Here is a 12,538-nt window from a genome sequence, read left to right as displayed (position 1 = left end):
TTGGAGAACCAACCTGCGGGCATCTAAAGATCTTATTTTGATTAACTGGCCTGGCCCATCATCACATGTGAATCACACTGCTAATCAAAAGATGAGACCTCGTACGATCAGGTAAGAGGTGCTTCTCCATCTCTCATCTAGTTGCCACAAATGTCAGGTATGGTTGATAGATTGGAACATGTGCTTTGCTTTGCACCGATTCTACTTATATTATCTCTCGGGTGGAATCTTTTACCACACAGTGAAAAATCTTTAGCAACTTCTGGATGAGCAGCTTTCTAGCAGTTTAAGTTTTGCAATTATTTTCCTCTCCTTTTTCCTGGTAACAGAGCTGGCACAGTTTTCATAAACAATTTTAAAACTGTCCTGATTGTGATACTGTGGAATTCTAGGCACACTTGTAGATTAAAAGTGGAGGAGATATTAATTTATGATGGTGTATTAAATGTAGATTTGTACTGCAGCTTTAAAGCCAGTTTCACCATCATGCATGATTTCCTTAATGTGTTCCCTTCTCCATTTTCACCACAAGAAAATCTAGAGTAGTAAGCGCCATGTGTGGTTCCATGGTGTAATGGTTAGCACTCTGGACACTGAATCCAGCGATCTGAGTTCAAATCTCAGTGGAACCTGTAAGTTTCATCTTTAGCATTATAATTTCTACTATGTTCAACTTTTAGAATGAAACTTGAAAACTTGAAACTTGATTTGAATGGTGCAAGAATCCATGGAATCCTATAAAATTGACTTCAGGAAACAAAATTCTTATCTTGTATGTTACACCAAGCAACTATATTCTATGACTTGTGTAAATGTTCCCATGATTTTTAGTTCGGGTGGGAAAATCTGATGATGATTTCAAATCAAAATGGCTTTAGGAAACGCCAGCTTATTTTCCTGAATTTTCTTTTCTCTTGTTTTTTCCAAAATTATCTATAATGTTTTATTGAGGAATTTTTTGGCAATTTAAAAACAATTGTTTAGTCCATCAGTTGAGTATGTTCTTGTGGCTTTTTTGTAGGTGACAAAAGGAACTAGAAGTGACTAAGAGACTTTAAAGTGTCTTTCTAAGCTTCTAGTTGACTTGAATTTTATTACGGAAGGTATTCGAAGCAAAAAAATCAAATGGAAATTGACATAGTCACTTTACCGTTTTGGAAACTTTATGCAGTTAAAAGATGCTCAAAACGACTGAAAATACGAAGACTAATTTTATTTTATGTTTACATAGAAATGAACATTTTTCTTCTTTTGAGCTTTTTTGGTGTATTCTTTAGTAAGTTTTCAGAGCCAACTCACACTAAATCTGCCTTTTAAACTGTTGAAAGGCTTGAGCGGTACAAGGTTTCAAGTTAAGATGACTTCACATCAGATTTTTAAATTTTAGTGAGGCCTGTAATTTTGAAGGTATCTCAGAAGTTGTGGCTGAGTTGTTAAAGCGATGGACTTGAAATCCATTGGGATCTCCCTGCGCATTCAATCATTGCCAACTATGTCAATTTCCAAGTAGGTTTTTTGATGATTATCTGAGTAGATCAATGCACACCTTCCTTAGTGTATCCCCCAAAAAGTTGTTTCATATCTCTGGACTGGATTTGGAGAACCAACCTGTGGGCATCTAAAGATCTTGTTTTGATTAACTGGCCTGGCCCATCATCACATGTGAATCACACTGCTAATCAAAAGATGAGACCTCATGCGATCAGGTAAGAGGTGCTTCTCCATCTCTCATCTAGTTGCCACAAATGTCAGGTATAGTTGATAGATTGGAACATGTGCTTTGCTTTGCACCGATTCTACTTATATTATCTCTCGGGTGGAATCTTTTACCACACAGTGAAAAATCTTTAGCAACTTCTGGATAAGCAGCTTTCTAGCAGTTTAAGTTTTGCAATTATTTTCCTCTCCTTTTTTCCTGGTAACAGAGCTGGCACAGTTTTCATAAACAATTTTAAAACTGTCCTGATTGTGATACTGTGGAATTCTAGGCACACTTGTAGATTAAAAGTGGAGGAGATATTAATTTATTATGGTGTATTAAATGTAGATTTGTACTGCAGCTTTAAAGCCAGTTTCACCATCATGCATGATTTCCTTAATGTGTTCCCTTCTCCATTTTCACCACAAGAAAATCTAGAGTACTCAGCTGCATGTGTGGTTCCATGGTGTAATGGTTAGCACTCTGGACTCTGAATTCGGCGATCTGAGTTCAAATCTCAGTGGAACCTGTAAGTTTTATCTTTAGCATTATAATTTCTACTATGTTCAACTTTTAGAATGAAACTTGAAACTTTGAAACTTGATTTGAATGGTGCAAGAATCCATGGAATCCTATAAAATTGACTTCAGGAAACAAAATTCTTATCTTGTATGTTACACCAAGCAACTATATTCTATGACTTGTGTAAATGTTCCCATGATTTTTAATTCGGGTGGGAAAATCTGATGATGATTTCAAATCAAAATGGCTTTAGGAAACGCCAGCTTATTTTCCTGAATTTTCTTTTCTCTTGTTTTTTCCAAAATTATCTATAATGTTTTATTGAGGAATTTTCTGGCAATTTAAAAACAATTGTTTAGTCCATCAGTTGAGTATGTTCTTGTGGCTTTTTTGTAGGTGACAAAAGGAACTAGAAGTCACTAAGAGACTTTAAAGTGTCTTTCTAAGCTTCTAGTTGACTTGAATTTTATTACGGAAGGTATTCGAAGCAAAGAAATCAAATGGAAATTGACATAGTCACTTTACCGTTTTGGAAACTTTATGCAGTTAAAAGATGCTCAAAACGACTGAAAATACGAAGACTAATTTTATTTTATGTTTACATAGAAATGAATATTTTTCTTCTTTTGAGCTTTTTTGGTGTATTCTTTAGTAAGTTTTCAGAGCCAACTCACACTAAATCTGCCTTTTAAACTGTTGAAAGGCTTGAGCGGTACAAGGTTTCAAGTTAAGATGACTTCACATCAGATTTTTACATTTTAGTGAGGCCTGAAATTTTGAAGGTATCTCAGAAGTTGTGGCTGAGTTGTTAAAGCGATGGACTTGAAATCCATTGGGATCTCCCTGCGCATTCAATCATTGCCAACTATGTCAATTTCCAAGTAGGTTTTTTGATGATTATCTGAGTAGATCAATGCACACCTTCCTTAGTTTATCCCCCAAAAAGTTGTTTCATATCTCTGGACTGGATTTGGAGAACCAACCTGCGGGCATCTAAAGATCTTATTTTGATTAACTGGCCTGGCCCATCATCACATGTGAATCACACTGCTAATCAAAAGATGAGACCTCGTACGATCAGGTAAGAGGTGCTTCTCCATCTCTCATCTAGTTGCCACAAATGTCAGGTATGGTTGATAGATTGGAACATGTGCTTTGCTTTGCACTGATTCTACTTATATTATCTCTCGGGTGGAATCTTTTATCACACAGTGAAAAATCTTTAGCAACTTCTGGATGAGCAGCTTTCTAGCAGTTTAAGTTTTGCAATTATTTTCCTCTCCTTTTTCCTGGTAACAGAGCTGGCACAGTTTTCATAAACAATTTTAAAACTGTCCTGATTGTGATACTGTGGAATTCTAGGCACACTTGTAGATTAAAAGTGGAAGAGATATTAATTTATGATGGTGTATTAAATGTAGATTTGTACTGCAGCTTTAAAGCCAGTTTCACCATCATGCATGATTTCCTTAATGTGTTCCCTTCTCCATTTTCACCACAAGAAAATCTAGAGTAGTCAGCTACATGTGTGGTTCCATGGTGTAATGGTTAGCACTCTGGACTCTGAATCCAGCGATCTGAGTTCAAATCTCAGTGGAACCTGTAAGTTTCATCTTTAGCATTATAATTTCTACTATGTTCAACTTTTAGAATGAAAACTTGAAACTTGATTTGAATGGTGCAAGAATCCATGGAATCCTATAAAATTGACTTCAGGAAACAAAATTCTTATCTTGTATGTTACACCAAGCAACTATATTCTATGACTTGTGTAAATGTTCCCATGATTTTTAGTTCGGGTGGGAAAATCTGATGATGATTTCAAATCAAAATGGCTTTAGGAAACGCCAGCTTATTTTCCTGAATTTTCTTTTCTCTTGTTTTTTCCAAAATTATCTATAATGTTTTATTGAGGAATTTTTTGGCAATTTAAAAACAATTGTTTAGTCCATCAGTTGAGTATGTTCTTTTTTTCCTGGTAACAGAGCTGGCACAGTTTTCATAAACAATTTTAAAACTGTCCTGATTGTGATACTGTGGAATTCTAGGCACACTTGTAGATTAAAAGTGGAGGAGATATTAATTTATTATGGTGTATTAAATGTAGATTTGTACTGCAGCTTTAAAGCCAGTTTCACCATCATGCATGATTTCCTTAATGTGTTCCCTTCTCCATTTTCACCACAAGAAAATCTAGAGTAGTCAGCTGCATGTGTGGTTCCATGGTGTAATGGTTAGCACTCTGGACTCTGAATTCAGCGATCTGAGTTCAAATCTCAGTGGAACCTGTAAGTTTTATCTTTAGCATTATAATTTCTACTATGTTCAACTTTTAGAATGAAACTTGAAACTTTGAAACTTGATTTGAATGGTGCAAGAATCCATGGAATCCTATAAAATTGACTTCAGGAAACAAAATTCTTATCTTGTATGTTACACCAAGCAACTATATTCTATGACTTGTGTAAATGTTCCCATGATTTTTAATTCGGGTGGGAAAATCTGATGATGATTTCAAATCAAAATGGCTTTAGGAAACGCCAGCTTATTTTCCTGAATTTTCTTTTCTCTTGTTTTTTCCAAAATTATCTATAATGTTTTATTGAGGAATTTTCTGGCAATTTAAAAACAATTGTTTAGTCCATCAGTTGAGTATGTTCTTGTGGCTTTTTTGTAGGTGACAAAAGGAACTAGAAGTCACTAAGAGACTTTAAAGTGTCTTTCTAAGCTTCTAGTTGACTTGAATTTTATTACGGAAGGTATTCGAAGCAAAGAAATCAAATGGAAATTGACATAGTCACTTTACCGTTTTGGAAACTTTATGCAGTTAAAAGATGCTCAAAACGACTGAAAATACGAAGACTAATTTTATTTTATGTTTACATAGAAATGAATATTTTTCTTCTTTTGAGCTTTTTTGGTGTATTCTTTAGTAAGTTTTCAGAGCCAACTCACACTAAATCTGCCTTTTAAACTGTTGAAAGGCTTGAGCGGTACAAGGTTTCAAGTTAAGATGACTTCACATCAGATTTTTACATTTTAGTGAGGCCTGAAATTTTGAAGGTATCTCAGAAGTTGTGGCTGAGTTGTTAAAGCGATGGACTTGAAATCCATTGGGATCTCCCTGCGCATTCAATCATTGCCAACTATGTCAATTTCCAAGTAGGTTTTTTGATGATTATCTGAGTAGATCAATGCACACCTTCCTTAGTTTATCCCCCAAAAAGTTGTTTCATATCTCTGGACTGGATTTGGAGAACCAACCTGCGGGCATCTAAAGATCTTATTTTGATTAACTGGCCTGGCCCATCATCACATGTGAATCACACTGCTAATCAAAAGATGAGACCTCGTGCGATCAGGTAAGAGGTGCTTCTCCATCTCTCATCTAGTTGCCACAAATGTCAGGTATGGTTGATAGATTGGAACATGTGCTTTGCTTTGCACTGATTCTACTTATATTATCTCTCGGGTGGAATCTTTTACCACACAGTGAAAAATCTTTAGCAACTTCTGGATGAGCAGCTTTCTAGCAGTTTAAGTTTTGCAATTATTTTCCTCTCCTTTTTCCTGGTAACAGAGCTGGCACAGTTTTCATAAACAATTTTAAAACTGTCCTGATTGTGATACTGTGGAATTCTAGGCACACTTGTAGATTAAAAGTGGAAGAGATATTAATTTATGATGGTGTATTAAATGTAGATTTGTACTGCAGCTTTAAAGCCAGTTTCACCATCATGCATGATTTCCTTAATGTGTTCCCTTCTCCATTTTCACCACAAGAAAATCTAGAGTAGTCAGCTACATGTGTGGTTCCATGGTGTAATGGTTAGCACTCTGGACTCTGAATCCAGCGATCTGAGTTCAAATCTCAGTGGAACCTGTAAGTTTCATCTTTAGCATTATAATTTCTACTATGTTCAACTTTTAGAATGAAACTTGATTTGAATGGTGCAAGAATCCATGGAATCCTATAAAATTGACTTCAGGAAACAAAATTCTTATCTTGTATGTTACACCAAGCAACTATATTCTATGACTTGTGGAAATGTTCCCATGATTTTTAATTCGGGTGGGAAAATCTGATGATGATTTCAAATCAAAATGGCTTTAGGAAATGCCAGCTTATTTTCCTGAATTTTCTTTTCTCTTGTTTTTTCCAAAATTATCTATAATGTTTTATTGAGGAATTTTTTGGCAATTTAAAAACAATTGTTTAGTCCATCAGTTGAGTATGTTCTTGTGGCTTTTTTGTAGGTGACAAAAGGAACTAGAAGTCACTAAGAGACTTTAAAGTGTCTTTCTAAGCTTCTAGTTGACTTGAATTTTATTACGGAAGGTATTCGAAGCAAAAAAATCAAATGGAAATTGACATAGTCACTTTACCGTTTTGGAAACTTTATGCAGTTAAAAGATGCTCAAAACGACTGAAAATACGAAGACTAATTTTATTTTATGTTTACATAGAAATGAATATTTTTCTTCTTTTGAGCTTTTTTGGTGTATTCTTTAGTAAGTTTTCAGAGCCAACTCACACTAAATCTGCCTTTTAAACTGTTGAAAGGCTTGAGCGGTACAAGGTTTCAAGTTAAGATGACTTCACATCAGATTTTTACATTTTAGTGAGGCCTGAAATTTTGAAGGTATCTCAGAAGTTGTGGCTGAGTTGTTAAAGCGATGGACTTGAAATCCATTGGGATCTCCCTGCGCATTCAATCATTGCCAACTATGTCAATTTCCAAGTAGGTTTTTTGATGATTATCTGAGTAGATCAATGCACACCTTCCTTAGTTTATCCCCCAAAAAGTTGTTTCGTATCTCTGGACTGGATTTGGAGAACCAACCTGCGGGCATCTAAAGATCTTATTTTGATTAACTGGCCTGGCCCATCATCACATGTGAATCACACTGCTAATCAAAAGATGAGACCTCGTACGATCAGGTAAGAGGTGCTTCTCCATCTCTCATCTAGTTGCCACAAATGTCAGGTATGGTTGATAGATTGGAACATGTGCTTTGCTTTGCACCGATTCTACTTATATTATCTCTCGGGTGGAATCTTTTACCACACAGTGAAAAATCTTTAGCAACTTCTGGATGAGCAGCTTTCTAGCAGTTTAAGTTTTGCAATTATTTTCCTCTCCTTTTTCCTGGTAACAGAGCTGGCACAGTTTTCATAAACAATTTTAAAACTGTCCTGATTGTGATACTGTGGAATTCTAGGCACACTTGTAGATTAAAAGTGGAGGAGATATTAATTTATGATGGTGTATTAAATGTAGATTTGTACTGCAGCTTTAAAGCCAGTTTCACCATCATGCATGATTTCCTTAATGTGTTCCCTTCTCCATTTTCACCACAAGAAAATCTAGAGTAGTCAGCTGCATGTGTGGTTCCATGGTGTAATGGTTAGCACTCTGGACTCTGAATCCAGCGATCTGAGTTCAAATCTCAGTGGAACCTGTAAGTTTCATCTTTAGCATTATAATTTCTACTATGTTCAACTTTTAGAATGAAACTTGAAACTTTGAAACTTGATTTGAATGGTGCAAGAATCCATGGAATCCTATAAAATTGACTTCAGGAAACAAAATTCTTATCTTGTATGTTACACCAAGCAACTATATTCTATGACTTGTGTAAATGTTCCCATGATTTTTAATTCGGGTGGGAAAATCTGATGATGATTTCAAATCAAAATGGCTTTAAAAAACGCCAGCTTATTTTCCTGAATTTTCTTTTCTCTTGTTTTTTCCAAAATTATCTATAATGTTTTATTGAGGAATTTTTTGGCAATTTAAAAACAATTGTTTAGTCCATCAGTTGAGTATGTTCTTGTGGCTTTTTTGTAGGTGACAAAAGGAACTAGAAGTGACTAAGAGACTTTAAAGTGTCTTTCTAAGCTTCTAGTTGACTTGAATTTTATTACGGAAGGTATTCGAAGCAAAAAAATCAAATGGAAATTGACATAGTCACTTTACCGTTTTGGAAACTTTATGCAGTTAAAAGATGCTCAAAATGACTGAAAATACGAAGACTAATTTTATTTTATGTTTACATAGAAATGAATATTTTTCTTCTTTTGAGCTTTTTTGGTGTATTCTTTAGTAAGTTTTCAGAGCCAACTCACACTAAATCTGCCTTTTAAACTGTTGAAAGGCTTGAGCGGTACAAGGTTTCAAGTTAAGATGACTTCACATCAGATTTTTACATTTTAGTGAGGCCTGAAATTTTGAAGGTATCTCAGAAGTTGTGGCTGAGTTGTTAAAGCGATGGACTTGAAATCCATTGGGATCTCCCTGCGCATTCAATCATTGCCAACTATGTCAATTTCCAAGTAGGTTTTTTGATGATTATCTGAGTAGATCAATGCACACCTTCCTTAGTTTATCCCCCAAAAAGTTGTTTCATATCTCTGGACTGGATTTGGAGAACCAACCTGCGGGCATCTAAAGATCTTATTTTGATTAACTGGCCTGGCCCATCATCACATGTGAATCACACTGCTAATCAAAAGATGAGACCTCGTGCGATCAGGTAAGAGGTGCTTCTCCATCTCTCATCTAGTTGCCACAAATGTCAGGTATGGTTGATAGATTGGAACATGTGCTTTGCTTTGCACTGATTCTACTTATATTATCTCTCGGGTGGAATCTTTTACCACACAGTGAAAAATCTTTAGCAACTTCTGGATGAGCAGCTTTCTAGCAGTTTAAGTTTTGCAATTATTTTCCTCTCCTTTTTCCTGGTAACAGAGCTGGCACAGTTTTCATAAACAATTTTAAAACTGTCCTGATTGTGATACTGTGGAATTCTAGGCACACTTGTAGATTAAAAGTGGAAGAGATATTAATTTATGATGGTGTATTAAATGTAGATTTGTACTGCAGCTTTAAAGCCAGTTTCACCATCATGCATGATTTCCTTAATGTGTTCCCTTCTCCATTTTCACCACAAGAAAATCTAGAGTAGTCAGCTACATGTGTGGTTCCATGGTGTAATGGTTAGCACTCTGGACTCTGAATCCAGCGATCTGAGTTCAAATCTCAGTGGAACCTGTAAGTTTCATCTTTAGCATTATAATTTCTACTATGTTCAACTTTTAGAATGAAACTTGATTTGAATGGTGCAAGAATCCATGGAATCCTATAAAATTGACTTCAGGAAACAAAATTCTTATCTTGTATGTTACACCAAGCAACTATATTCTATGACTTGTGGAAATGTTCCCATGATTTTTAATTCGGGTGGGAAAATCTGATGATGATTTCAAATCAAAATGGCTTTAGGAAATGCCAGCTTATTTTCCTGAATTTTCTTTTCTCTTGTTTTTTCCAAAATTATCTATAATGTTTTATTGAGGAATTTTTTGGCAATTTAAAAACAATTGTTTAGTCCATCAGTTGAGTATGTTCTTGTGGCTTTTTTGTAGGTGACAAAAGGAACTAGAAGTCACTAAGAGACTTTAAAGTGTCTTTCTAAGCTTCTAGTTGACTTGAATTTTATTACGGAAGGTATTCGAAGCAAAAAAATCAAATGGAAATTGACATAGTCACTTTACCGTTTTGGAAACTTTATGCAGTTAAAAGATGCTCAAAACGACTGAAAATACGAAGACTAATTTTATTTTATGTTTACATAGAAATGAATATTTTTCTTCTTTTGAGCTTTTTTGGTGTATTCTTTAGTAAGTTTTCAGAGCCAACTCACACTAAATCTGCCTTTTAAACTGTTGAAAGGCTTGAGCGGTACAAGGTTTCAAGTTAAGATGACTTCACATCAGATTTTTACATTTTAGTGAGGCCTGAAATTTTGAAGGTATCTCAGAAGTTGTGGCTGAGTTGTTAAAGCGATGGACTTGAAATCCATTGGGATCTCCCTGCGCATTCAATCATTGCCAACTATGTCAATTTCCAAGTAGGTTTTTTGATGATTATCTGAGTAGATCAATGCACACCTTCCTTAGTTTATCCCCCAAAAAGTTGTTTCATATCTCTGGACTGGATTTGGAGAACCAACCTGCGGGCATCTAAAGATCTTATTTTGATTAACTGGCCTGGCCCATCATCACATGTGAATCACACTGCTAATCAAAAGATGAGACCTCGTGCGATCAGGTAAGAGGTGCTTCTCCATCTCTCATCTAGTTGCCACAAATGTCAGGTATGGTTGATAGATTGGAACATGTGCTTTGCTTTGCACTGATTCTACTTATATTATCTCTCGGGTGGAATCTTTTACCACACAGTGAAAAATCTTTAGCAACTTCTGGATGAGCAGCTTTCTAGCAGTTTAAGTTTTGCAATTATTTTCCTCTCCTTTTTCCTGGTAACAGAGCTGGCACAGTTTTCATAAACAATTTTAAAACTGTCCTGATTGTGATACTGTGGAATTCTAGGCACACTTGTAGATTAAAAGTGGAAGAGATATTAATTTATGATGGTGTATTAAATGTAGATTTGTACTGCAGCTTTAAAGCCAGTTTCACCATCATGCATGATTTCCTTAATGTGTTCCCTTCTCCATTTTCACCACAAGAAAATCTAGAGTAGTCAGCTACATGTGTGGTTCCATGGTGTAATGGTTAGCACTCTGGACTCTGAATCCAGCGATCTGAGTTCAAATCTCAGTGGAACCTGTAAGTTTCATCTTTAGCATTATAATTTCTACTATGTTCAACTTTTAGAATGAAACTTGATTTGAATGGTGCAAGAATCCATGGAATCCTATAAAATTGACTTCAGGAAACAAAATTCTTATCTTGTATGTTACACCAAGCAACTATATTCTATGACTTGTGGAAATGTTCCCATGATTTTTAATTCGGGTGGGAAAATCTGATGATGATTTCAAATCAAAATGGCTTTAGGAAATGCCAGCTTATTTTCCTGAATTTTCTTTTCTCTTGTTTTTTCCAAAATTATCTATAATGTTTTATTGAGGAATTTTTTGGCAATTTAAAAACAATTGTTTAGTCCATCAGTTGAGTATGTTCTTGTGGCTTTTTTGTAGGTGACAAAAGGAACTAGAAGTCACTAAGAGACTTTAAAGTGTCTTTCTAAGCTTCTAGTTGACTTGAATTTTATTACGGAAGGTATTCGAAGCAAAAAAATCAAATGGAAATTGACATAGTCACTTTACCGTTTTGGAAACTTTATGCAGTTAAAAGATGCTCAAAACGACTGAAAATACGAAGACTAATTTTATTTTATGTTTACATAGAAATGAATATTTTTCTTCTTTTGAGCTTTTTTGGTGTATTCTTTAGTAAGTTTTCAGAGCCAACTCACACTAAATCTGCCTTTTAAACTGTTGAAAGGCTTGAGCGGTACAAGGTTTCAAGTTAAGATGACTTCACATCAGATTTTTACATTTTAGTGAGGCCTGAAATTTTGAAGGTATCTCAGAAGTTGTGGCTGAGTTGTTAAAGCGATGGACTTGAAATCCATTGGGATCTCCCTGCGCATTCAATCATTGCCAACTATGTCAATTTCCAAGTAGGTTTTTTGATGATTATCTGAGTAGATCAATGCACACCTTCCTTAGTTTATCCCCCAAAAAGTTGTTTCGTATCTCTGGACTGGATTTGGAGAACCAACCTGCGGGCATCTAAAGATCTTATTTTGATTAACTGGCCTGGCCCATCATCACATGTGAATCACACTGCTAATCAAAAGATGAGACCTCGTACGATCAGGTAAGAGGTGCTTCTCCATCTCTCATCTAGTTGCCACAAATGTCAGGTATGGTTGATAGATTGGAACATGTGCTTTACTTTGCACCGATTCTACTTATATTATCTCTCGGGTGGAATCTTTTACCACACAGTGAAAAATCTTTAGCAACTTCTGGATGAGCAGCTTTCTAGCAGTTTAAGTTTTGCAATTATTTTCCTCTCCTTTTTCCTGGTAACAGAGCTGGCACAGTTTTCATAAACAATTTTAAAACTGTCCTGATTGTGATACTGTGGAATTCTAGGCACACTTGTAGATTAAAAGTGGAGGAGATATTAATTTATGATGGTGTATTAAATGTAGATTTGTACTGCAGCTTTAAAGCCAGTTTCACCATCATGCATGATTTCCTTAATGTGTTCCCTTCTCCATTTTCACCACAAGAAAATCTAGAGTAGTCAGCTGCATGTGTGGTTCCATGGTGTAATGGTTAGCACTCTGGACTCTGAATCCAGCGATCTGAGTTCAAATCTCAGTGGAACCTGTAAGTTTCATCTTTAGCATTATAATTTCTACTATGTTCAACTTTTAGAATGAAACTTGAAACTTTGAAACTTGATTTGAATGGTGCAAGAATCCATGG

At 35.4% G+C, this 12,538-nt stretch overlaps 9 non-coding genes across 9 annotated transcripts; all 9 read left to right on the top strand.

Moving 5' to 3' along the window:
- The first annotated feature begins 560 nt into the window (after positions 1–560).
- Positions 561–632, top strand: TRNAQ-CUG (transfer RNA glutamine (anticodon CUG)). The gene has a single exon. It is a non-coding gene; the product is annotated as a tRNA-Gln (tRNA).
- A 1,524-nt stretch (positions 633–2,156) lies between these two features.
- Positions 2,157–2,228, top strand: TRNAQ-CUG (transfer RNA glutamine (anticodon CUG)). Its single transcript has one exon. It is a non-coding gene; the product is annotated as a tRNA-Gln (tRNA).
- Positions 2,229–3,751: 1,523 nt separating this feature from the next.
- On the top strand, positions 3,752–3,823 carry TRNAQ-CUG (transfer RNA glutamine (anticodon CUG)). The gene has a single exon. It is a non-coding gene; the product is annotated as a tRNA-Gln (tRNA).
- A 614-nt stretch (positions 3,824–4,437) lies between these two features.
- TRNAQ-CUG (transfer RNA glutamine (anticodon CUG)) lies at positions 4,438–4,509 on the top strand. The gene has a single exon. It is a non-coding gene; the product is annotated as a tRNA-Gln (tRNA).
- A 1,523-nt stretch (positions 4,510–6,032) lies between these two features.
- Positions 6,033–6,104, top strand: TRNAQ-CUG (transfer RNA glutamine (anticodon CUG)). The gene has a single exon. It is a non-coding gene; the product is annotated as a tRNA-Gln (tRNA).
- A 1,508-nt stretch (positions 6,105–7,612) lies between these two features.
- On the top strand, positions 7,613–7,684 carry TRNAQ-CUG (transfer RNA glutamine (anticodon CUG)). The gene has a single exon. It is a non-coding gene; the product is annotated as a tRNA-Gln (tRNA).
- Positions 7,685–9,207: 1,523 nt separating this feature from the next.
- Positions 9,208–9,279, top strand: TRNAQ-CUG (transfer RNA glutamine (anticodon CUG)). The gene has a single exon. It is a non-coding gene; the product is annotated as a tRNA-Gln (tRNA).
- Positions 9,280–10,787: 1,508 nt separating this feature from the next.
- Positions 10,788–10,859, top strand: TRNAQ-CUG (transfer RNA glutamine (anticodon CUG)). Its single transcript has one exon. It is a non-coding gene; the product is annotated as a tRNA-Gln (tRNA).
- Positions 10,860–12,367: 1,508 nt separating this feature from the next.
- TRNAQ-CUG (transfer RNA glutamine (anticodon CUG)) lies at positions 12,368–12,439 on the top strand. Its single transcript has one exon. It is a non-coding gene; the product is annotated as a tRNA-Gln (tRNA).
- The last annotated feature ends 99 nt before the right edge of the window (positions 12,440–12,538 follow it).

Source organism: Dendrobates tinctorius, unplaced genomic scaffold (genome assembly GCF_039654945.1).
Source record: "Dendrobates tinctorius isolate UK_male_01 unplaced genomic scaffold, ASM3965494v1 ptg000047l, whole genome shotgun sequence".
Classification (NCBI taxonomy): Eukaryota; Metazoa; Chordata; class Amphibia; order Anura; family Dendrobatidae; genus Dendrobates; species Dendrobates tinctorius.
Note: the sequence above shows the minus strand (reverse complement) of the source record. Positions and strands in the feature narration are given on the sequence as shown.